Consider the following 26,114-nt stretch of genomic DNA (forward strand, 5'->3'; position numbering starts at 1 on the left):
AACCCACTTTATACATATATAAACACACTAAGACTCAGAGGGATGAAAACCTTTCCCAGGACCCTCAGTGATTAAGTGGCAGAGCCAGGGCTGCAAGCCCAGGGAGAGTTGTTGCATAAGATTTCAACATTCTTTTGATGGAGGACACAACACAATAACAGCCAGATAGATGACAGGCAGGGGCCTTTGTTACCTCCAGCTCTGGAGGAGAGAGGGCCACGGTGCAGGGCCACAGAGAGGGTTGCCCCAGGCTCAGGGTGACAGCGAGGTGGAGCTGCCGTAGGAACAGCTTACAGGTGACAAGCAGAGTGAGGTTAACTGCGTGTCTTGGGCTCCCTGTGGATCAAATAATTTGAATACTTGGTGGCAGGCTCTGGGGCACAGGGACTGTCCCTAGTTGTCTGGTACCTGGTTAGGTAGGTGCACAGTGGCCCTGGGGTGTGAACTTGACTAGCTGCTCAAGAAGAGGAACTAACCCTGCTTGCTGGGGCCTCAGAACTGGATCAACACAGCATTAAAAATAAATAATAAACACCCATTTAGATAGGTGGGTCTGATGCCAAATCCCGCACGCTTTTCCTGTCTCTGTGCTGCAAATGCCAACAGACAGACCTCTGATCACCCATCCTCACCCCACATTTGGCTGGTCACCATGTCTTATTGGCTCCTTCTCTGTTTGAAAGTCTCTCAAATGTCCCCTGCTCTAAAATGTCATGTTCAGACTGCTTTCATGAACTACAAGCCCTTTAAGGGCAAATCATGTCTGTCAAGCGTAAGCAAGCTCACCGGTCAGCCTGTCTGGGTTCAGATTGTGGCAGTGCCACCTGTTAGCTGTACGGCCTCAGAAATCCTCAATCTCCTGTGAACCTCACCTTCCACATCTGCAAAATGGGAAGTAAAGGATGGCCTGCAGCTAGAGCTTGTTGGGGGGGATTAAGTGACATTATCTATTGGAAAGCCTGGCACAGAGTAAGTCCCCAGCTACACACCCGGTAAACATTGAAATGCAGGTTAGCACAGGAGCAGACAGAATAACACCAACAGCGGCAGGACGGTGCTGCATTTCAACCCCACCTCGCATTCCTTCCCTCTCCAGCCACACCCTGCTCCCCGAGCACCACCATGATCCTTCTTACCTCTGCCATGGCTGGAACGTTTTTCTCTACGCCTCTCCTTCCCAACTGTCCTATCCATGCTTCAAGGCCCAGCCCTGTGGTCACTCCTTGGAGAAGCCTCCTGGAGCCCCTACCTTGGCCCCAGCAGAACCCAGCTCTTCTTGCCCGGTGCCCCTGCTGCACTGTCAGAGTCTGCACCCACTATAGGCAGGAAGAGGGGTTCCTACCTGGCTTCCCCACAGTGAGCTCCTGGAGGGAAGGGCGGGGCTTTATTCACACAGCAGATTGGTCAAGGATGCAGAGCTGATGCCAGGCCAACCAGGTTCAAATTCTAGGTCCACCTGTGAATAGCTGCCACGGGTGCCCCCCACCCCGTCTTTACCACTTCCTGCTTCCAGCACCTGCGTGTCTTTGAAGTCGTTGCCTCATCATGGAGTCTGCCTTGCTGCCTGTAGGGCTGGCCAGAAGTGCCAGTGAAGGAATGCCCACTGCCACCCCCAACCAGAAGCAGCAGTTAACCAATGCCCGACAGAAGTGCATTCAGAGAGCGCCAACGCTCACCCCTCTGGTGGGTCATCTACGAGGCTGGTGTTCCATCTGGCTTCGAGAGCTTCCCCAGTGGGACCAAGCCCCACTTGCCCAGAGGTAGCTGGTTTGATGTATGAGGGTTCTCCAGCAAGACAGAACCAATCAGATAGATAGATACAGATATAAATAGAGATACAGTATCTACGTATCTACATCTATAGATACAGGTCATCTATCTATAGATATAAATGTATAGATATATATGTATCTCTACCAACCTCTACCTATATATACATGAGCAGATTCACTATATGGGCTCGTGCTTATGGAGGATGAGAAGTCCCATGATCTGCCATCCCTAAGCTAGAGACTGAGAGCTCCTAGTGTAATGCAGCCTGGGGCCAAAGTCTGAGAATCAGCGGCATGAGTGACCAAGCACAGGAGGACTCTGAGGCTCCACCTCAAGCAGAGACAGCAAACTCCCCTTCCTCCACCTTTTGTTCCATTCAGACCCTCAGTGGATTGGATGATGACCACTCACGCTGGTGGGCACATTTTTACTCAGTCTATAGATTCCCATGCTAAGCTCTTCGGGAAACACAGGCACACCCAGAAATAATGTTTCACCCTCCATCTGGGCATCCCTTAGCTCAACCAAGTGATGGGCAAACATAACAACTGTCCTCGGTGATGCACCTCTGAGTACCCACACTCCCTTTCTTGTCTCCCTCCCACACTCCCTCCTCTTCACCCCCTACTCGCACTCAAATCCTGTCTCAGTGGCTGCTTCTTGGGGAATCCCAGTGAAGACACATCACTTCTGCTAGCTGTGAGCTCTTGAGCATGTTACTTAAACTCTCTGTTCTCTCACCTGTAAATGGGAATAATTTTACTTAAGGAATTGTATAATGAGGATGAGAAGAGCTCTGTTGAGCTTGGAAACATGCCTCATATATATATAAAAAAACCTATAAATATTAGGTCTTATTATTCTCAAGGTCTAGCAAAGGACCTGGCATAGGCTAGGGCTTCAAAAGATGTTTGCTGGTTGAAGCATATTGAATCTCTGGGGATGCAGGAAGGCTATATATTAAGCCTTTTCATTCCATGTTAAGTTCCACTAGTTGCCAAGAACTCACTCAAGCTAACACAAGCAAGGAAGCTTGTTTCAAGGACATGCCTTCAGGAATAGACAGGCCTCTTGAGTGAACTGTGGAATCACCAGCCAGGCAGACCCTACCAAGGCCGGAGCAGAACAGGGGAATATGAAGGTGGCTCCACTTCTGAGAACAGCCCTAGTGGTTGGGTTATCCTGTCAATGCATGAGCTGCAGAACGTTTTTGATCTTCCCTCCGGAGATGTATTACTAACAACTCCTCTGCTCTCTTGGTCTTGACCCTTCTTCCACAACTTTCTGGTTCCATTGAGGTCTCTGGTTTTCCAACCACATCTTTCCCCCTGTGGGTTCTGATCCAGTTGAGACATAGTCGTAGGAATCAAATCTGGATGAAGATATCAGCATCAGAGGCGGTCAAACGGGACCAGAGAGCACAGCGTAGGCTTGTGACAAGAGGCGAGAATTCCACTGCTTCATCCCAAGTCTAGACCTTGGGACCTCCCTGCCAGCAGAGAGCATGGGCTCTCCTGCCGGCCTGTCCCACACCTGCTGAGCAAGAAGGGACCTGAGGTGGGTGGAGAAGAGGTCAGCTCTCCATACAAAGCAGGAGCGAGAACAGACGTTCCTTACAGCAAGACAACTCTGAGACCAGAACTTGAAGGACGGACTGAGCTGGCCACATTCAGACCTGCGGCCACCTTCATCGCTAGATCGTCCACTCACCCCAGCGGGCAGCACGAGAAAGGGAGGAAGAAGGACGGCCTGATGCCCTCCGAGGTACTTTCAAACAGACCGAAGTTATTTTAATGGATCATGGTAGACTAGGCAGGAGAGGGATGGAATTTTTCCTCCTGTAGCTACTACCTGACCAATATCGCCCATGTCCACGTTCAAATTCCCAAGAAAAAGGATCTGATTGGCCCAGGGACTCCCCTTCATCTCTGAACAGAGCTTCCATAAGAAGCCATGTCTTAAAACTATCGGAGAGCCCACTCTGTAGTGAAAGCTGAGATGACAGAATTATTCATTTATTTATCATCTGCCTCCCTCCCCACTAGAATGTTCCTGAGGGACTGGAATCTTATCTGTTATGGTCATTGTTTCATCCCCAGCATCTAGAATAGTACCTGGCTCGGGGTAGAAGCTGGATAAAGACATTGACTAAATGATTCAGTGATTAATGCAATGAATAAATGAACTTGTTTGCGCAGGGAACTCGGCTTCAGCGCCCAGCTTGCTTAGTCCACTGGGCACAGTCCAGCAGGTAATGAGATCCCACTTACCTAAAAGGCACTTGAGTGAGTTTCTGTAGTTATGGCAGCATGCCCCTGATCCCCACCAAAGTAACTTAGCCAAGTAGTCCTTCCAACCACACACTGGCATCTTCCTGAGAGATGCTCTGGCCAACACAATTTTTCCATCTTATTCTATTTCCAGTGATATTTTAGCCCCTCTTGAACCTGGACCACTGCCGTGATTACCTGCTCTTTACTCCAACTCTGTCTGCACCAATAGACTTGATTAACAAATTTTCCTATAGACAATAAAGTCTCCCCCCAACTCACCCACCAGGGCATTATTTAACAGAAACCTAAACCCAGCACGCTAATGAAAACAGCTCTTACAAACAATCCTTTAAAGGGATTCTAAGTACCAGTTCCTAATGAACTGAAGCAAATTAATGACCTTTGCAGACACAGTGTTAGAAGGGGACAGGACCTGGAGAGCTCTGACAATCAAGGACTTCAGTGTTGCCAAAAGGCAGAGAGAGGATGTCCCCAGTGAAAAGACTTTGTCTCATCATCTTCCTCAGCTGTGGTCAGAGGGTCTGGAGGCTTAAAGAGTAGACCTATGGTGAGCTGCACTTAAGAATACATATGACCAATAAACGTTCACCATAGAAAAATCGAAAAAACAAATAGACCCACAGCTATGTAAAAGAGTACCTCGATGAAAACTGATGGCAGATGAGACAGGGACCTGTGTTCACCAGGTCTGGCCTCTTAGCCATTATTTATGGAAGAAGGCTTAGAGGTCGAGTAGGATGGCTAAAAAGGACCCTGGAGTCTGATTGATGGGGTTCCTTTCCTGGCTCTACCATACACATTTGGGCAAAAGGCTTACCCCTCTTAGCTTCCATTTCCTCTTCTAAAATGGGGACCCCAATAGTGCTTACCTCATAGAGTCCCATGGAATAATTAAATAAGGTGGTGCATGTAAAACTCTTGGTCCATAGTAAGGATGCAATAAATATTTGCCTGATGAACAATTGCTCTGTGTCTGATCATGAGATAAATGGGACAGCCCCTTGAACAAAGGCCTCCCTGGGGAGATACTGCCTCTTGGAGATTTCTAGTGTCCATGAAAGGTGCTGAGAACTCCTGAAGCAAGCTTGTTTCTCTCTCCGTCGTTGTGGTCAAGAGGGGTCAGGGAAGGTATGGGTCTGAGTCATGTAGAGCAAATAAAACTTAGCTGTACAAGAGAAGCTCAGGTAGGCAGGGCACGCTGAGCCCAAAAACAGACGAGGGTGTGAGTGGTCAGGTTACTTGCAGCTGCATCCTGATTGGGCTTAAAAGGGTTTGGCTCCAGGGTTGTTTCAAGGGACCCACCACTTAAGTGTCCTGAATCAGCTTTCTGCAATTTCCTTGGACTCCCTCAGAAGGTGGCTGCAACTGCTCTGGACATCATTAAAAGGCCAAATAAGGATCTCATCTTTTTCTGTGGCTTCTTCCTTGTTACCTTGGCCCTTCCAGACCAAGTTGCTCCCTTTTTAGGGCAGCACAGCAGTTTGTGCACATGGCACATGGCGGATGCACAGAAAGTGTTTGTTGAATGAATGAATGAGTGAATAAATGATAAAATAAATTGTAGCCGTGATTTTGCTCTCCTTTCTGCTGGCTTTTGATACTTGAATAGCATGATTTCCTCTCCTGGCTGGTGCTGTGGGCGATGATTTGAGAAAAGCAGGGGTCCTGCCGGTCAGTCATGAAGACTTGTCAATTATGATCACCCGTGATGGTGAAGCACTCCAGAGGCAGCTTCTGCCATGGAGAGCATGGAAGACCTGGGGAACGGAGAGCTGCTTCCAATTTGGAGACACAAGAGCTCGAGAAACACACAAGAAACCCAGCTCTCCTCAAGCTACTTCCCCAGCCCGAAGCTCTCTGCCGACCACCCTTCCCCTAGCTCTGTGCTCTGACGTTCAATGACTTGAGAGTTCTCTTATGGCTGCAGACCAGTGAAGGCCAATGGGATAAGACACGGGATAGATTTATTGACTCTCTTCCAGTGCTTCAGGGAACACTACATTTGGCTAATTTAGGAAGAATATCAAAATAAGAGTTGCCCATCCACATGGGATCAATTAGGAATAAAACGCTCATGAAGCAAGGGGCTGTGGTGACTAAGGTGACAACCCATGACCTTCTTCAGAACTAGGCTCCTTAATAAACATCATCAATAGTCCTAGCATCAATGCCAAATTCCAAGCACGAGTGATGCACCTCATTCATAGCATACATCACTGATCAGTTATGGCACACCCCAGACACAGCCTCAAATGCCTCTCATCCCACTGATTGAAGGAAGTCACTATTGATTGAGTGGTGATGCCATGCAAGATTAAACACACTTTCCAACCTAGATGTTCCTATTACCTGTGTTGTCTTCATGATTATAATGGTCTCCTTACTCTTTATATCTCTAATGACATGATCTTAACAACATGCCATCATGGAGCAGACTACCTGCATCTTATCATATTGCCTTCTCTCTCTAGGACTCTAGGATCCTCTTAATTTTCTGAATTGCACTTTGGTCGAATAAAATGTGAAGCAGTCGAATGGAATTGTATGTACTATAAGAATACTGTTGAGGATATTGTTCATTACTTTACACAGTGTCTTCTCTATGAGGATCCAGGAGGGAGGAAAAAGAAATGCCTTTCTGATTTTAGAATCAGTAACAGATGCATCTCTCCTGAGCCACCACACTTTTTTGCCTTATGAATCCTGTGCATTTTGCAGCTGACAAATTCCCCACTTCGCACTGGCTGCAGGAAGCTTACAGACCAGGACGGCCCTTCTTGCCTTGTAATTCATGCATTAGTCTCTTTTCTGAATCCGTCTTACTTTCTGGGGTGTTCCCCTCCTTTGCCTTATTTATCTTAATTTTCATTTATTCTATTCTGCTTCTTTTTGTGCATCCTTGTAAGCCTCCTTGAATGTTTTTGGGAATAAGCGTGGTATAAATAAACAGATAGATAACTCATATCCTGATGAAAGTGAAGCATTATTCAGGCTGTTTAATATCCAATTCATGTGCAAATGTTGGGGGTGGGGATGCATCAGACTATGTTTGTTGGGGAGGGGAGGGTGTGAGACCATTTTTCTCTGTAAGCATCCATCCTGGTTCCTCTTACTCTGAGGGCCCTTAGAGTGTGTGTGTGTGTGTGTGTGTGTGTGCACGTGTGTTTGCTTCCTTGCTTTACATGTGCTCCTACAGACCTGATCACCTTATAGCAACCTAAATCAGCTTGCCACGAGGCATAGAGTTTAACCCGGAGCATGCAGGGCTACTTAATGCATCAGGATGAAAGAACAGATACTCCCCATCATTCCCCAAAGTCACAGCTGTCTGTTGCCTAAACTGATTGTCCAAGCCACTTATGATTTGAAGTTAAAAACACAGACTTTGAAGCTAGACATACCTGTGTTTAAATCCCCATTCTGCCATTCCAAAGTGCATTTATTTAATCTTTTTCTAAGCCTCAGTTTTCTCTTCTGTCAAATGCCTACTTTCTAGGGTTGATGTATAGGTTGATGTTATAGCTATAAGTATCACATATAAAAAACATTCAGCCCAATGCTTGGCACATGGTGAGTGCTTAATAAATGATAGCTATTACTCTGTAGCCTTTATTATCCTTGTCCCCCTTAACCTTATGATCTGTAGGCTCTGCTTCACTATACCTGGCGGTGGTAGAGAATAATTTGGTTTCCTACATCCTTGCTAACATCAGTGTACCAGGGTCAAGGACACAGTAGGCATCTAATGCCTGGTTGCTGAATATCTGGAAGAATGTGTCCCTGGAGACATTAACTACCAATATATTCACCACGCAGTACACTATTTCATTATGCTGTACCACCCACTTCCTTCCCGGAATGGTCTCTTCAACCTGCACCAACCGTGCTCATAGCGCCCTCTGCAAGCTGGCAGGAGCAGCAAATGGCCTCCCACACAGCGCGAGATGTGCTCTGAAGGAAAGGAAAGGCAGGTGATGGACAGGTACTGGGTGCCCGCTGTGTGCCAGCCAACGTCCTGGCCACGTCCATCATCTGCACATGAAACTGTGAGTGAACAGCCACATCGTCCCCAGCAGGTCAATCCTCCCTCTGTGTAAATTCTACAGCCCAAGAACCTAACAATCTATATTCTTTTCCAGGTCAAATGAAATGACAAGAGGATTAAAAATGTGTCTCAGAAACCCAGAGACAGAGCCCAAGAAGCCTGCAGCAGGGAGAGTCCTGGTCAATTTCAAGGTGCCAAATAGCCAACTTTCCATCAATTTCCAGGACCTCATTTTCCCTCCTTCATTCTCAGAATTGATGTTTATGTTTCCACCAGGATAGAGACCAATTCTCCTTGGCATCCTCCGTCAGAGAGAATCAGAAATTTTCCACCTGGGATGCTACAAATTGCATTTCTCAACACAGTTCTGGAATACAGGGTATGACCAGCATCGCTAATGCTGAGTGATCAGAACTCAGGTGCTCTAACTCGGTGACAATCATCTGCAGGCAGTCAGAGTTTCACCAAGGATGGAGCCTCTTGGCCCGAAATGTTCAGAGAAAGAGCACGTCAATCTGGAAGCAGCTCCTGCAGCCCGAGGGGAGGCTGGCTGAAGGCCCTGCCAGCCCTCCCATGTGACTTTGGGTGCACTGCTGTATTGCTCTGAGCCTCAGTTTCTCCAATTTTGAAAGGAGGGTAAATGCAGAACCCCGTTCAGAGGACTAGAGGGATTAAATGCTAACACACGTGAAGCACTCAGCGCAGTGCCTGGCTCGTGGGACATGTGCAGTAAACCTTAGCCACGCGGCCGTAGGCAGCTTGTCAGGTGTTTCCTTCCTTCTTTAAAAATATCCCTCACTCCACATCCCAGTTAAACCCTTGGAAGCCATATTTATTCTTTCTGAACCCCACCTAGGGTGGAGCTGAAGGCACTGTCTCAATTGAGGACGTGTAGTTGAGGAGCCCGGATGACACCATCTCCCACCACATGACCCAGAAAACAGGAAAAGCATCTGTGGAGAGTGAGGTCCTTCGAGGTCTGGCTACCAGAGGAGATAATGAGAGGGGGAGAGAATCTGCCTTAGTTTTAGTTCCAAACCTTGTCTGGCTCATGGCTCCAGGGCCTGAAAGGCCTCGTTGCCTCTGTTCCCCATGGGCTTTCTGACACAGCCCTGCGGGCTTTTAATACACCCCATTTTTTCTTTAAGCTGGTCTGAGACTCCTCTTACTTGGAGAAAAGAGTTTTGAGGTAAAAGCAAGAAGATTTCAGGACCTGAACTCTTTTCTTGGGAATATGCTGTTTTCCTGGATTTAATGAGGGATTTTATGAAGAAAGAATGGAAAGCAATAGAAAGATCACAATTTAATGAGCACCAGTGCCTCTGTGTGATGCTCTCTCCCATCACGAACTTGATGTGAGACAACTCCATGAGGTAGGGACAAGCATCAAAATTTTATATAGGGAGATCTAAAGCTCAGAGAGATTAAGAGCCTGGCCCAACGTCACACAACTGAAAACATGGTAGAGCTCAAATTTGAGTCCAGGTCTGTCTGAACCCACATAGGGGTTTTTCATAAATCTGTTGTTAACAAATTGGAGCTTAACTCAATGTCTGTGCTGCATCATCAGAATCACCTCTGCCACCACCATCACCATCATCACTATCAAACCACAATCATCACCATCACCAGCAACACCGGCATCCCTGTCATGAACGTCAGCGTCATCAGCATCCAATGACTAATGTTCAGTTAGCAATTCCATTCAATCACTCTTTGCATTGGGCACTGTATACACGTTAACACATAACAAGCCTTTGAAGAAGGTATTGTTATTGTTTTTATTTTTTAGATAAGGAAACAGGTTTTGTGAGGTTAAGTCACTCATTTGAAGTCAATCAACTGGTCAATAATGCAGCTGCGACTCATACCAGTTCTATCAGAACCCAAAGCCCATCCTGTAAGACTACCCTTTCCTGGAGGGCAGGGCTGCACTTCTCACTTCCTTTGCATCACCCATGATGCCTCGCATTGTGCTGTGCAGGCGGTGGTTGTTGAATAAATATCTGCTGAGATATGAATAGGCCCACAGAAGTGCTGACAAGGAAAGGGTTACATGCCCCCCTGCAGGCCACCAGCAGAGAAAGCTGGAAAGCCAGGCTCCCAGCTCCAATCTCCAGGCACAAAAGGATCTCTTTCATGTTGGTAATAAAGATGCTTGTCAAAATGTCTTTCCATGTGGGGCTGAGAGGCTGGCAGGAGCGTGCCAAGCATCTCAAAGGCTGAGGTTCACTCCTCAGTCCTTTACCTTATCTCCTGGATTGAGCCAGACCATGAATCAATGCCAGGGAAGTCCTCTCTAGTCCCTGATTCAAGCCAAGGCAACAACTAGAAGAAAAGAAGATCCCATTTGTGAGTGCTTTACTGGACAAGATGAGACAGGCTGAGGTCACCAGACAGTATAGCATGGTGCCTAAACACACAGGGTCTGGAGCCAGACTGCCTTAAACCCCGGCTCTACCGCTCACTGCCTGTGGGATCTTGGGCCTCGGTTTCCTTATCTGTAAAATGGGGATGATGCTATCACTATTCTTCACAGGGTTTTTGTAAGGATGAGATGAGCACATGGTTGGTGCTCCATGAACATCAGTGAGTATTAATCCTCCTGATGACCCTGTGAAGTAGGAGGCATCATCAACCCATTTTGCAGATGAGGATACTGAGGCTCGTGGGCATGAAAGACCCACCCAATACCACATAGCTAATAAGGGCAGAGTAGATGGGAATCTAGGTTGTTTGCATCCCAATGCTGGGCCCTTTGCCACACATACTGTCATATCACAAGGGGTGCCTGGTCATTGTGCCCTCGGCCTTGGGGAGGGGGGAAAAGTCAAGCTCTTTGTCTTCTTAGACCTTCTGTCATTCTTCCAATGGTTTAATTTTGTCACTTATATACACATACAAGTGTGCTGTAGGCCAAAGATGTCCACAGTCAGGGTTTCTATCGTTCATCTCTTTGTTCATCATATATTTATTGTGCCATGCCCTGAGAAAGGTGCTGGGAATAAAGTGATTGACAAGACAGACTCAGCTCCGACCACATGCAGCTCAGCTTAGCAGGTGTGCACATGTTAACCGGAGAGCATAACCATATACTGCACATGTATCACTGTGGCTGTAACATGTGCTTAGGAGTGGCATTTGTGCTCAGAGGGCCTGCACTAGGATGAAATGACCCAGGGAAGGCTTCTCTGAGGAAGTGATGGCTGAGCTAAGGTATGACTGATAATAGTGATTACCAACATGAAGGAGGGAGGCCATTTCACATAGAGGGAACTGCAAATGCAAAGGCTCTGTGGCAGGGTCCAGTTAGAGAGAACAAGTTATGGAGTGAAGGTGATTCTGAAGCAGCAGTTCTCCAAAAATACTCTTGAGAAACACTGTTCTAGAACATTGCCTGGCACATAATGAGGGCTCAAAATAATGATGACAAATGAATAAATGCAAGACTGAGCCACTGACTGAAAACAACCCATGACGTCAGTAGATCAAATGCTGACACGTAGAGAGAACTACTGAAGTGCATATGAGAATGCACTCACAGGCCTGGAAGGCTTGCAGGAGGTGGTGGCTTTTGAGCTGAACCTTGGAGCCTGGGAAGACATTTTCCAGGTGGATAGGAGAAAGGGAAGCCTCCCAGACAGAATACACAGCATTGAACACAGAGCAGCTAAGGACCAGGACATACCTAGGGGGGGACAGCTGGAAATGATGGAGCAGGGGAAGCTTTCAAGGTCCAGATGACCTTATCCACAGCCAAGTCCAGAGGTACTTACTGAGCCCCATCAGGTCCTTGGTGATTGCTTACCCCCACTGACCCCCTTTCCTCAAATCTGTGCCAGAGCACCCTGCAAGGGGCACCACGCTTCAGCTTACCTGCCCTACACTAGACTTGCTGAAGAGGGGAGTGCCATGTCAGTCACCTTCCAATTACGAGCGGCCACAATTAAACAAGGAGGGCATGAGAGTCAGGGGACCAGGCTCAAACCCTGCTCGGCCACCCTGGGTAAATCAGGCAGACCTCTTTACACATCAAAACTCAGTTCCCCCAACTGTACAATGGAAATAATAATAACCTCATGAGGAGGGTGACATGAGACATATATGAAATTTACCCATTCACCCAGTAAATATTTATGGAGCATCCACCACATGCCAGGCACCATTCTAGGCACATGGGGCCTGTCAGTGAGCAAAACAGAAAAGAATCCTGTCCCTGAGCTGCTTACCAACTAGGAAAGAAACACAATAATAATCCTAATACATGAGTATTGTACATTTACCTAGTATTTTAGAAGGTGAGAAATTGTATGAAAAAACAATAAGGTAGGAGAGGGTCAGGGGGACAGGTATAAATGTATCAAAGCAACAGGTTGTAAACCTGAAATTTATAGTGTTACATGTCAATTACATCTCAATTAAAATGTAAAAAGACAGCCATGGCTGCTATCCTGATTAAATATTTGTTAGGTAAATAATTGCTCTTCTTGACAGATCTTTTATCTCTATGGAATTCTTCCCCTGAGATAATAAATCCCTGCTCCCTCAGTTAACTCCATGATGATAAAAGAAGTTCTTCTCATCCAGAGAAATGCTTTTAAACTGTTGAAAGCAAAAGCAAGCAAACAAACAAATCCACTGCAAGCACTTGGTAAGTGGAAATGTGAGGTCTGGTTAAGTAGTTCTCACAATGAAGTTCCACAAGAACCCTAGAGCCCAAAAAGCACCCTTTGTCCTGCAGCAAAAGTCCTCAGTGGCGTGGGGGCAGGAGGGGGGGCTGCCTCCTATGGAAAGAGCTGGAAATGGGGTGGGGGAGTGTTTTAAATTGTCACTAGGCATAGGGGTGTGCAAAGCATTCACAAATATGTCCTGTCAGATATTTACACATCCTTGACAAATAAATGTATCGTTATCAGCTGAGCCTAACTGTAATTCCTTTGAGCATAGAAACGAAATATTTTCTGCGTGGCTTAAGGCTACACGGAATTTTAAAGGAATACAACTCCTAAGTACATTGAGCAAGGCTTGCTCTTTGCTTTTTCAGAATGTTCAAAAGTTGTGCACCGTTTCAGAAAACCAGGGCGCCGACAGCCGTGCTTGTGTGTGGTGTGTTTTTTGTAGGTGACACAACACATCTGTACAGCTTCGCTTTCAGGGCTGCGGCAGTCACAGTGATTATATATAGTAGCAATTACCTGGCTATATCATTATGTTTTATAGTAGAGTCATATCCATGCATTTACATATTGAAATATATACTATCTTATTATAGACTACTTTTACTTTATTCTCTGTTATAATGCTGTTAGGATGTTATCTTGATTTTCTCAAGTTATATATATATATAGATAGATAGATAGATAGATAGATAGATATAGATAGATTCTATTATCTGTGAAATTCATTTCTGGATAGTAAAGAGGGTGTTATAAAATTTTTTTTCTTTTATAAAAAGGAGCATTGAATCTGACTGAGGATGGATGTCATCTACATGCTACTATTGAGCTTTAGAAAGTATGACCTGTGGATTTTGGCACAATTATTGCCTGATCTCTCCATATTTCAAGAAAAATTAGGTATCTGGATATTTTCATGCAAGCTCCTGATTTTGAAAGAAATGGCAACTAATTAAAAAAATATATGATCACAGTGAAAAGATCTGAAGTGAGGAGTTGGGGGGAGGGAGATGAGAAGGCAGGGCACAGAGGACTTTAAGAGCAGAAATACTATCCTGTATGATAGTGTAACGATGGGTACGTGTCATTACACATCTGTCCAAACCCAGAGCATGTACACCACCAAGAGTGAACCCTAATGTAAACTATGGTCTTTGGGTGATAATGATATGATTAATTGATGGTAACAAATGCCCCACACTGGTGTGGGATATTGGTAGGGGGGGGAAGGCTGTGGGGGGGGTGGGTAGGGGGTACAGAGGAACTCTCTACTTTCTGCTCAATTTGTTATGAACCAAAACTCCTCTAAACATTTAGTCTATTAAATCTACGTATCTCTATAGACACTATTCAGGCCAAATAATCGCATCTTTTGGCAAAATGTAGCCAGACTGGGATCTCAGCTTTAAAACTAAATGTCTTTAATGGAGAAACCAGGAGAGATGCCTGAACCTCAGCGGTGTGTGTGTCATCGCTTACTGTCACTTATTAAACATAGACATTGTACAGTTTTATGTATATTATCCTACTTTATTTCACAATAAGTCTCTAAGGTAAGTAGTGTCCATGTCACAGATGAGAAAACTGAGGCTTGGAGAAATGAGTTGACTTGGTTCAAGAGGTGAAGCCAGGATCCCCGGCCAACTCTGGCATCTTTTTGTTAATTATCGTAATTACCACCAAAAGCATTTTAGTGCCCACTGTTTACCTGACCCTATGCACAGTACCTTTCAAATATTCTTTTGTACAATCAGTATGTTTTTATGATTTTATCCTCACTTTATAGATCATGCAGCTAAAGCTCAGAGCCCAGCACTAGCCCAGACCTTGCAGCCAGAAAGCGCCAGAGTAATCTCAGAGTGAGCCCAGCCAGGTCTGGTTGATTCCAAAGCTCATACAATCAACCACAATTGCTGTACTTCCTCTCAAAAGGATAAGCAATACTAATTAGGTGAGGGTCATTCACTGAACCCCTTCTATGACAAGTGCTTTATTCACTGGGTCTGTACCAGAGATTGCCAACCTTGATAACACACTAGAGCCACTAGGGCAGTTTAGAAACTATTCCTGTCTCGTCTCTCTTCATTAGTCTGAGATATGGCCTGAGCACCATAGAAAACATAAAAGTTCCTCCAGGTGATTCCAAAAATTGGCAATAATTACTATAATTAATAACAAGACTCTAGAGTTGAGTGGGAATCCTGGCTTCACCTCGTGAGCCAAGTCAGTTCATTTCTCCAAGCCTCAGTTTTCTCATCCATGATATGGACACCGCTTATCTTAGAGGCTTGTAAAATGAAGTGTGACCCGCAGAACTGGACCAGGTCAATGGCTCTCAACTCTGTACAAGAGTCATCTGGGGCATTTCATTCCTGGGTATGATGCTCAGGCCCCATCACCAAAGTTTTTACAGCTGGTTATTGGATACAGATTTAAAAGCCTCCTAGGTGAGTCTAGTATGCAGCCAAGGTCAAGAGCAACTGAACCAGGGATGCCTAATGACCTAGTTTGCCTATGAGGTGACTAAGGCTCACAGAGGCAAAGTGACTTACTCAAGGTCACATTTAGTAAATGTGCTTTTGACCATTATTCTATGATACTTGAAAACTACAAAACCTCTTTCCTTAACACTAAATACACATTGTTGCTAGGAACTTCCTGTCAAGCCAGAAAATCTTAAGATCTCAAGGTAAGTATATTCCTTACAGGCCAGCATATTCCGACCTACAATCTGATGCTAACCTCCCTCTCCACGTGGTTACTATGGTTCTACTTGGTTCCTCCAGGAACAGGGAGATTATTAGATCTTAAGCAGCCTACTCCACCTTTGAGCAGTCCTGACTCTTAGAAAAAGCTTCCTTACTACATGGCTATTGGAAATTTTGAGATAGATCTGTTTGAACTGACACAGAAAAATCTCCAAGATAAATTATTAAGCATGAAAAGCAAGCTGAAAGATGACATGCCTAGTATGATGCAATTATTATGCAAAATATAAAACCTTCTGAGTGTATGTGTAATTGCATAGGAAAAATACCTGGCATCATAAGAACAAATCAATAACTGTGGTTAACTTTAATGAGGAGAGAGAAACTTAGAAGGAGAAGTGATTATACTTTTCTGAATTGTAATGATATGAACCTCATAGGTTGTTGTGGAGAAAGTGACGGTTCCTATGGGCGGGATTCTCACCTGGCCCAGCATGGCTGGCTCACTGCACACGTGTGGGCAATATGTTATTATTGACTCTATATAAAGAGCTTGCATGGCTGCAGGAGAGCAGCACTGAGGACAGAGACTGAGATGGCTGGGGGTGGGGGTGGGGGTGGGGGTGGGGGTGGGAGCGGTAGAGAGGTCCAGAGGCAGAGATCGGCTTGCTGCATGCAGACTTGCTCTGAGTGAATGGGATTCTAGTGACTGACCTGCCACCGTGGGAATAAAGTTGGGTATAAATCCCAAGAATGTTCCACTGTCATTTTCTCAGTCTCTGAGTGTATAAGTGAACTTGTCAGTGGCTGAAACCCACTGGCAAGACAGTTGTTGTGAGAAAAAAATGAAATAAAGGAAGTAAAATATTTAACATGAGCCTGTAATATAGTAGACACTCAATGAATTTTCATTAAATACTTTTTAATCATAAAAAAGTCAGAAGGATGTCAGTGATGATCATATATTTTTTACTGCCTATTTTTAATTTTTTTTCTAAAGTGAGCATGTATTAGTTGTCCATAAGAAAGGAAAAGAAACCACTTCCAGGTTAACTCAGAATGCATTTGGCTGCAAGTAACAGAAAAATCTTAACAGTGGCTTAGACCAAAAAAAAAAAAAAATGGAGAGGGGGCTGATTATCTTTTAACAAGATGTCCAGAAGTAGATGCTGCTGTTAGTTCAGTCATCAGGGACCTAGGGCTACTGGCTATCCTCAGCATGTCTGTATTTACTCATGCTTCTCACTTCATGGTTTCAAGGTGGCTGTGGCATCTGCAGACACCATGTCCATTTCCCAAGCAGTACATTTCCTGATTGACTGCATTGACCTGATTTGTGTTATTTCTACCTATAAGGGAGTCTGTCAAAGTTAGGAACAGGATTATCGTGATTGGCATCAATTCATCATGACTCATAACTTAGGACTGGGTACTCCACTGCCTGTAGGAAAAAAACCCTGCTATCAAAGAAGGGGGTTTAGATAATGGGTACACAAGCATCTGCCACAGCTTTCTTTTATAAAGCCTAAATCTCTCCTTCAAACATCCACCATTGATCCTAGTTCTTATTTACAAAAATACGTGATTAATAACTCCACTTGTAGGCTGCTTACAGTGCGATGTATGACTTATTTAAAATCTCATGGGGAACCCAGCAGGGTCAGAGCTGGGATTTACAGACATCCACAGGTGGAGATTAAGTAATACTCCTTCCCATGCACTTATTTACATCCCACTGCAATACAAAGCAGAAAAAAAAAACCTGGAATCCTATCCATAGTTGGGATTTATATATGTTCAAACATTGCCTGAAAGAGAAATGGGCAAGGGGGAGCAGGTAATGAGAGCCCAATTATAGGGAAGGATGGCTAAGGTCCTGAGAGAAATTTCATCATACAAGAAAAAGGAGAAATTTCATCACAGGGAAGACTCAACCATCAAGTCTGAAGGGCAAAGGGAAGTAGGTCCAGGTAACATACAGCACCTGGAAGGTAGCGGAACCCAAATGATGGAATATAGGTGTGTGAGCGTGTGCGCCCTGGGGAGAAAAGGGGCTTTAAGAAATACTGATGTGAAACCTCAGCTTAGGAGTAGGAAGGACAGGGGATTTATCTTCTCACTTCCAACAGAACGCTGAACTGCCATAGCAGCATGAAAATCTACCCAGACAGCTGCTTAGAAGAGAGACGGAGCTCCGGTCCTGAGACTGTGTCAGACCGCGGAGGTGCACACCCCACCTCCGCCATCTACTGTCTCTGGGACCTTGGGCAGGTTGCTTAGCCACTCTTTCATCAGTTTCTTCTGTAAAAGGGAAGTTAATAATATCTACCTCAAAATATTGTCATGAGCATTAACTAAGCCTAGACAGTGCCTGGCACTCAGTAAACTCTTGATATTTGTTAGCCATTGGTATCACTGGGCAAAGGGGCTGAGACCATCAACAGTTTACAGGGGGATCTCAGGATGGTCAAGGCCAGTGGTAATGAGAAGTCCGAACTGATTTGAGAGTACACTTGTAACCCTTATCAAACCCAGGTGCCCATGTGGCCACATCTGGAGCTTTGCAGAATTTAAAGAAACTCATCCCAGCAGCAAACAAAGGCATGCAGTCATAACTTTTTGCATCTCTTGGTCAGTATTAAAAAGGGATCAAATTCTTCATCTACAGAAAAATTTCTTTAAAGGATTCCTTTGTCTCATACACCAACTCTCCCCCTCAGACCTCATCAGCACCCCTCACTCCCAACCCCCCTACCAAAACCTCAAAAACTCCCCACCCGTGAGTGTCTCAAATATCCTCTCCCCTTCATAGGACACTGTTCTCTTTTCTCTCTGACAGGTCTGTCTTCTCAGAAGAAAATCCCACCATTTCATCTCTGGTTCTTCATCCACTGATTAGCACATTCTGCACTTAAGCCTGGCTAGGAGGAAGGGATGATACTAAGTAGGAAAAGCCAGAAACCGTCCCAAAGGAATGAAGGATGGGAAAATGTTATGCATAGTCACATATTCATAAAACTCTGTCTCTGCTTCTTATTTAAGTCCCCTTTCCTTTCCTACTTTGGGCATTCTGCAGATATTTCTTTGGGCTCGGCCCAGTTCTTGGCACAGGGGTACAGGGATGGTAACAAGTGGTCCCTACTCTTAGGAGCTCACTCTCATCTCCTTCTATCTCAGCCCCTTTCCCAGGATCAAGGATGCCCCAGATCACCCTGGACCCAATGATAAGCCCACCAGGAAGTTCTCCTAAAGACTCCTGGTGGAAGATAGGACTTCAGTCTGATGACTGTTTCTAAACTCTCCATAACAGACTGGGGAAATGAAGACACTGAGTTGACAGGGACCTTGGCAGAGCCAGAGAGAGATCTCAACGCATTTATCACCGGCTGGGGAGCTGCTGTTCAGCCTCACTGACCTGTAAAATCCACACTAAACTCCAGGCTGGCTCTTCAGCTTCTGAATTTGATTTAGACCCCAGTAAAGGCCCCCAAGGCCTGATACTGACAAATCACCATTTCTCAGGACGGTTCTATTTAATGTGGACATTTGAAGAGTGCTAGAAGGCAATGCAGAGAGCCAGACTTGCCTCAGCTACAGGTAAAGGGGCTGCAAGGTTCCTCACCCCACAGATGTCTCCTCCGTTTGGCACTGCTCTCCTGTATACCATGGCATTTGGAATATTCAACCCAAATCTGTCTCCTCTGATGGGAAATAAGCTCTGAAAGGACAGGGACTGTATCTGACTTATTCGTGCTGTACTCCTGGCTTCAGACCCTATGTGTGATCCATAGAAGGTACTCAGTAAATATTGATTTTGTTATACGTGGTACTACTTTCATAAAATGCCTTGGCAGAAACCCCTGAAAGTGATAATGATAACTACGTTTAGTCAACATTGACTCAGTGCCAAATAGGGTGCTAAGTAATTTACATTCATTATCTTAAACAAAAAGTCAGACCAGATTTACATTCTGACTTAGCCATTTCTCTAACTTTGGGCAAGTGATCTAACCTCTCAGGGCCTCAAGTTTCCTAATCTGTAAAAAGAATCAACAGTAATAATATCAATATATAAGTGGAGTGCATAACACAGGAACAAATATTTAAAGAGCCCAGCCCCTGCTGGTTATCAAAATTTTCACTGCGCATACCCATTAACTCCAAATAATTCCATTTCCAGGAGTTTCTCCAAAAGAAAACTTTGTGGGCCTGGTAAAGACCAATGCAGAAGAATGTTCCCTGCAACGTGGTTTGAAATAGAGAAAACTTCGCAGTGACCTAAATGTGCATCAACTGAGGATGGTCACCTAAATTACAGTCCAGTATATGGGTCCCCAGGGCTGCTGTAACAAATGATCACAAACTAGGTGCCTAAAAATCACAAAAATTTACTCTCTCACAGCTCAGGCCAGAAATCTGAAATCAAGGCATCAGCAGGGCCATCCTCCTGCCACAGGCTTGAGGAGAGGATCCGTTCCTCGCTTCTGGTGGCCATCGGAGTCCTTGGCTCACGGCCGCATCTCTCTCTCTGCTTCACCTCCACATGTGCCTTCTCGTCGGGGTGTCTGTCTATATGTAAGACCTTCCTCTGCATCCCTCTTAAAACGAAGCATGTGATCGTTTACAGGGACCTACACAATAATTGAGGATGATCCCTCATCTCAAGATCTTTAATCACATCTGCAAGAACCTTTTTCCAAATAATAATATTTACAGGTTTGCTATGGGCTGAATGTTTGCGTCCCCCTTCCAAACTCTTACATTGAAGCCCTAACCCCCGACTGTGATGGTAATTGGGGATGAGTCCTTTGGGAGGTAATTAGAAGGAAATAAGGTCAGAGCCCTCTTGATGGTATAGTGCCCTTATAAGAGATACCAATGAGCTTGCTCACACTCTCTCCCACTGTATACAAAAAATGGGTCATGTGAGCACACAGAAGAGAGTGACCACCTACCTGCCTCAGAATGAAACCTAACTTAATGGCACCTTGATTTTGGACTTCCCAACCTGAAGAACTGTGAGGAATAAATTTCTGATGTTTAAGCCACCAGTCTACGTTATTTTGTTATGGCATCCCTAGCAGATGAAGAAAAAGTTCCGGGGATTAGGACATGGACATAACTTTGGAGCCACCCCTGAGCTCACTTAAAGTAAATGATGGAATACTATACAGTCACCAAAAAGCACAAAGCTATTTCATTGTTCAGGTGACAGATGACAATAACTTGCACTGGAGAAGAGAAGTGAGGACTGAGCAAAGGGAACAAATTCTAGGTGTTTCTGACAGTAGAGCTGCTAACACATAGGTTTTGAATGTAATAGACTAATAAAGGAAAAAAATCTTTCTTCAAACCACTACAACAGGAAAATGACACCTGGAAGGTCATATAGAATGATTTAGAAGGTCATCTAGGGCTAAGCCTAGATTCTGAGTACATACATACTTTTTATTTCTTATCGAAATATAACATACATGCAGTAAATTACACAAACCTTCAGCATACAGCTCAATGAACTTTTATGTTTGTGCTCACCCATGTAACAACTATGCAGAGCACCTTAATAACATGCTCAGTATCCCAGAAGGTTCCCTGTACCCCAAGTCAGTGCCCACACAAAGGTAACCATTTTGACTTCTGTAAGTTTGCAGGTTCATATATTCCTATAGATATTTTTATATTTCAACTTCTGTAATTTTAGATCTTTTGAGCCTCCTATAGATGGAACTCTTTGACATCAGGCTTCTTTCACTCATCATCCTGTCTCTCAGATTCATCCATGTTGTATGTATTTATAGCCCGTTCTTTTTTGTTGTTGTGTGGCGTTGCATTATATCAAGATGGGACTTACACGATTTGCTGATGGGGTGTGAGAAAAGGAGAGGAGGCAGGACTTCTCTTCTGACTCACTAAAAGGTAGATTTGCTGTTAACTGAGATGGATTACACTGTGGGAGAGGGGCTATGAGGCAGGCAGAGGATAGGATCAGGAGCTCGGAACTGGCAAATCTGAATTGCTATTAGACATCCAAGTGTGGGTGGTGGATAGGCCATTAATGAACAAATGAGGGGGAGCAACAGTGGGGAAGGTGATGACAAGGTGGGGTAGTGGGGGATGCAGAGATGATAGGAGAGTCAGAGCTGAGAGTGGGCAAAGCCTGGGAGGTGGAGCACAAGCATGGAGGATGGCCTCCTCCCCTCCAGGACTACTGCCAGAGGATGAGGAATGTGCAAGAACTTGAGAGGCTCTACGGGAGCTGTGACCTCAGGTGAAAGTCATGTTAGAGCAAAAATGGAGAGAGGGTATCCAAGAAGAGGTTGTACTATACCAGACTCGTAAATTTTCCAGGATGCTCTCAGCCAGTCAACCAGAAGACATCCTACGCCCATCAGCAACTTTTTGGTTTAAGGCTATTGTCCAGCATGAGCCATCCAATCAGTTTTCATTGCTGTTTATTTTCTTGTTATTCTTAACATCTACAAGGTAATAAATGGAATTATGAGGCGAGCACCAGAGCCATTCCCCTTGCTTGCCAAGCAAATTAGCTCCTCAGTCTCCTGCACAGCTCAGGAGGTAGCCTTGACTGAATAGAGGACACCCAAGTCCCAGCTCACCTCTGCTGCTGAAGTAATATGTGACTTTCAGGAAGGTCCTGCCCTTCTCTGACCTCAGCAGCTGCCTGTGTAAAAGGAACAAGAAGAATATAGATAAAGAAAGTGTGGGCTTTGAGATCAAGCAGACCCCACACTTACAAGTAAATGAGGTTGGGCCTTGTCTGTGGTTTGGCCTGCGCAGCATCCATATCCTCTTCTTTTTTTTTTTTTTTTTTTTTTTAATAATTATTTTTTATTGAAGGGTAGTTGACACACAGTATTACATTACATGAGTTTCAAGTGTACAACACAGTGGTAGAACATTTATATACATAATTCTAGGTTCCAGCTATCACCCTACCAGGCTGTTACAATATCTTGACTATATTCCTTATGCTATACATTACATCCCGGTTACTTATTTATTTTACCATTGGAAGTCTGTCCTTTTTTTTTTTTTTTTTTTTTTTTTTTGTGAGGGCATCTCTCATATTTATTGATCAAATGGTTGTTAACGACAATAAAATTCTGTATAGGGGAGTCAATGCTCAATGCACAATCATTAATCCACCCCAAGCCTAATTTTCGTCAGTCTCCAATCTTCTGAGGCATAACAAACAAGTTCTTACATGGAGAACAAATTCTTACATAGTGAATAAGTTACATAGTGAACAGTACAAGGGCAGTCATCACAGAAACTTTCGGTTTTGCTCATGCATTATGAACTCTAAACAGTCAGTTCAAATATGAATATTCATTTGGTTTTTATACTTGATTTATATGTGGATACCACATTTCTCTCTTTATTATTATTATTTTTAATAAAATGCTGAAGTGGTAGGTAGATACAAGATAAAGGTAGAAAACATAGTTTAGTGTTGTAAGAGAGCAAATGTAGATGATCAGGTGTGTGCCTGTAGACTATGTGTTAATCCAAGCTAGACCAGGGCAATAAAACATCCACGTATGCAGAAGATTTCTCTCAGAACAGGGGGGGAGAGGTTCTAAGCCTCACCTCTGTTGATCCCCAATTTCTCACCTGATGGCCCCCCTGCGACTGTGCCTGTCTTAGGTTGTTCCTCCCTTGAGGAATCTTACCCGTCTCTGGCTAACCAGTCATCTTCCGGGGCCATACAGGGAAATGTGAAGTTGGTAAGTGAGAGAGAAGCCTTATTGTTTGAAAAAGTTAGCTTTTTACTTCTTTGCATATTTATGCCCTGTGGCTTCTATGCCCAGCATTTGTCTTGAGGTATCTTTACCACTTGGAAGAATTATGATACTCGGTAAATTTGATATGAGGCACGAATTCTATTTAAGGGTTGTAATTAGGAAGGAAGAAGAAAAGCTATAGAAGTAGCAGGCGGAAGAAAACATGGGAAGATTGATTATTTCTTTGATATATCTTCCATATCCTCTTCTGATAACAGTACCCTGATTTTCTTTAAGGAGCTATCCCCATGTATTCTCAGTCCTTGAGATACACATGGAGTTGAAGCCCACCCCTCAGATCCACATTCCAGCAACCAAAATCACAAGAATTTGTTTTGGGATGTGCTCATGACTTAATGTCAATGCCCAGTAACCTTGGAACCTTTATTAAAACCACTGGGGAATAATGTTCCCTTTCATGCATGACTCAGTCAGTAGACTATAAGCCTACAACTGCTAGAAGGCATCTTGCTTCTTGCAATTTAAGTTAAATTGTGAAAAGCCTTTTATGCTAGTCTATGAAGGATGAAGGCTTCACTCTGAAGTTAAGGATTCCTCCAATTTTTTTCACCAAAGTATCTGTAAACAGCAGAAAACTCAGTAGCTGTCCATTCTGAAGTGCTGAATGCATGATCTCAACTCCAAAATGTCCCCAAGTCTTATCTTAGTTTGTATACATGTATGTGCATTTTAATTATTCATTTAATGTTAAATAAATTTTCTCTCCAAAAAAAATCCTGAAGTTGTTAGTTCCAGAAAGTTCTTCCGGGACACCCTGTGGCTTTCTGTCTCTCCTGGCTCATTGCCACCCATCTTCAGGGCTTGAGAAACATGGCAGCCACCGAAAGTTCTTGTGGAGTGGTATAATCTGATGTTTAGAGCATAACTCTGGCCATGGTACCACTTAGCTATAATTTTCAGGGTCAGAGTTGAGGCAAATGTCCCAGAAATCCCATGTGAATTTCAAGAAGAGGTCAAGCCTGTGACTTCATTCTAGAATGTTCCATCACCCCACTCACACGACAAGGCTCTCTCACATAGCAAGTTAACCTTTCCAAGGACACCAGAATCCTCACTGCTCCCAACAAATCTGTATTTCCCCCTGGGGCTGCATGCTGCTGGGAGACAGCTAAGTTCCTGCGAAATTGCTTTGATAAAGTTAATTGTAGGCCTTAGACTGCTGAGCTTTCTGGAAGTTATGTTAAGGTTTTGAACTGAAATCTGTCTTAGCACCAACCTGATCCTCAGGAGAGTCAGCTTCTACTTCTTCAGGGTCACCCTGACATATGTGGAATGCTTTTATTCTAGAGGAGTGGTCCATGACTGTTTGGGGGCAAGGGGGTTGTCACAGACCCTTTTAAGAATCTGATGAAAGCTCTGGACCCCTCTAGCCAGGAGAAAATACCTTCGCACAAGATGTTAGATGTAATTTCAGGAGCACGGAAGACAGTCCATTCTGAGACTAGGTTAAAACCCAGGGATGAGAACATCAGAACTGAGAGAAGTCTTAGAAATGATCTGACCCAGCTGGCCCACTGAATAATAATGATAACAACAATAATTATCTTGATTTTAAAAACACTTATTTAATGTTTACTAGGTACTAGGCACTCTGCTGAGACTTTACATACATCATATCATTAAATCCTCACAATAACACAGCCTATGAGGTACTGTTTCATCCCTACTTTGCAGATGAAGCAACTGAGGATCCCAGAGTCTAGGTGACTTGCCAGTGGACAGGAAACTATTGAGTGGCAGAAGCTGGCTGATTCCTAGATCCATGCTTATAACCACCATGCATTCCATCATTCACAGGTCTAGCCACCCTTGGTAACAAGCAACAGGAACCCACTGAAGCTAGTAAGCACAAAGAGGGTTTGATACAAGCTAGGATATCAGGGTGTCACAGAATCCAGAGGCAAGAAATGAGCTGGACCATAGGAATCATCTCAAAGCAGACATTGGTTTGCTATGGGATCCAAAAGCAATCCATCTGTTATAGACTGTATGTTTGTGTCCCTCCAAAACCTGTTATGATGAAGCCTTATTCCCCAGTGTGACTGGATTTGGAGATAGGACCCGTGAGAAGATCATAGGGTTAAAGAGACCCGTAAGGGCCAGGCCCTAATCCAGTAGGGCTGATGTCCTTGTAAGAAGACAAAGAGACATGGCAGGAAAGCAACTGTCTGGAGCCAAGAGGAGAACCTTTGCCCAAACCAAACCCTGCCAGGACTTCGATCTTGGACTTCCAGCCTCCACAACTGTGAGAAAATTAATTTCTGCTGTTTAAGCCACCCAGTCTATGGTATTTTGTTATGGCAGCCCTAGCAGACTAAGACACTATCTCCCCCCCTCGCCCTCTCCTCCTTTCCCAACAAAGAGAGAAAGTCAGCAAGAGGAAAACCTAGGAGCTGGGTTTCCCTGTCATGGAGGCTAGGTCACCGGCTAGAGACAGCCTGTCAGAATGACACACACCCAAAGCGAGTGAGATGCTGGAACCGCAAAGGTCTCAAACTCAAATGTACAGAGGAGCCAGGCAGGGAACAGAAGGGGGTGAGGCGGGCTGGGTGTGCACAGAATGGTGAGGTAGGGGCTGAGAGCCCCCCATAAATGACACAGCCACTTCCCAGCATCAGCTGGCCGTGCCATGTAGACGTACAAGTCAAATGTTGGCAGATCATGCCCTTTCAGGTTCAAAAAAGAAACTCATCATCTGTATTTTCATGTGAAATCCCCAGGTTTTTAAACATTGCACGCTTGGACAGTCCAAACTAAACACATGCACGGGCTATTTCTAGACTGAGGGCAGACAG

The sequence above is a fragment of the Manis pentadactyla genome, chromosome 14 (assembly GCF_030020395.1).
Source record: "Manis pentadactyla isolate mManPen7 chromosome 14, mManPen7.hap1, whole genome shotgun sequence".
Classification (NCBI taxonomy): domain Eukaryota; kingdom Metazoa; phylum Chordata; class Mammalia; order Pholidota; family Manidae; genus Manis; species Manis pentadactyla.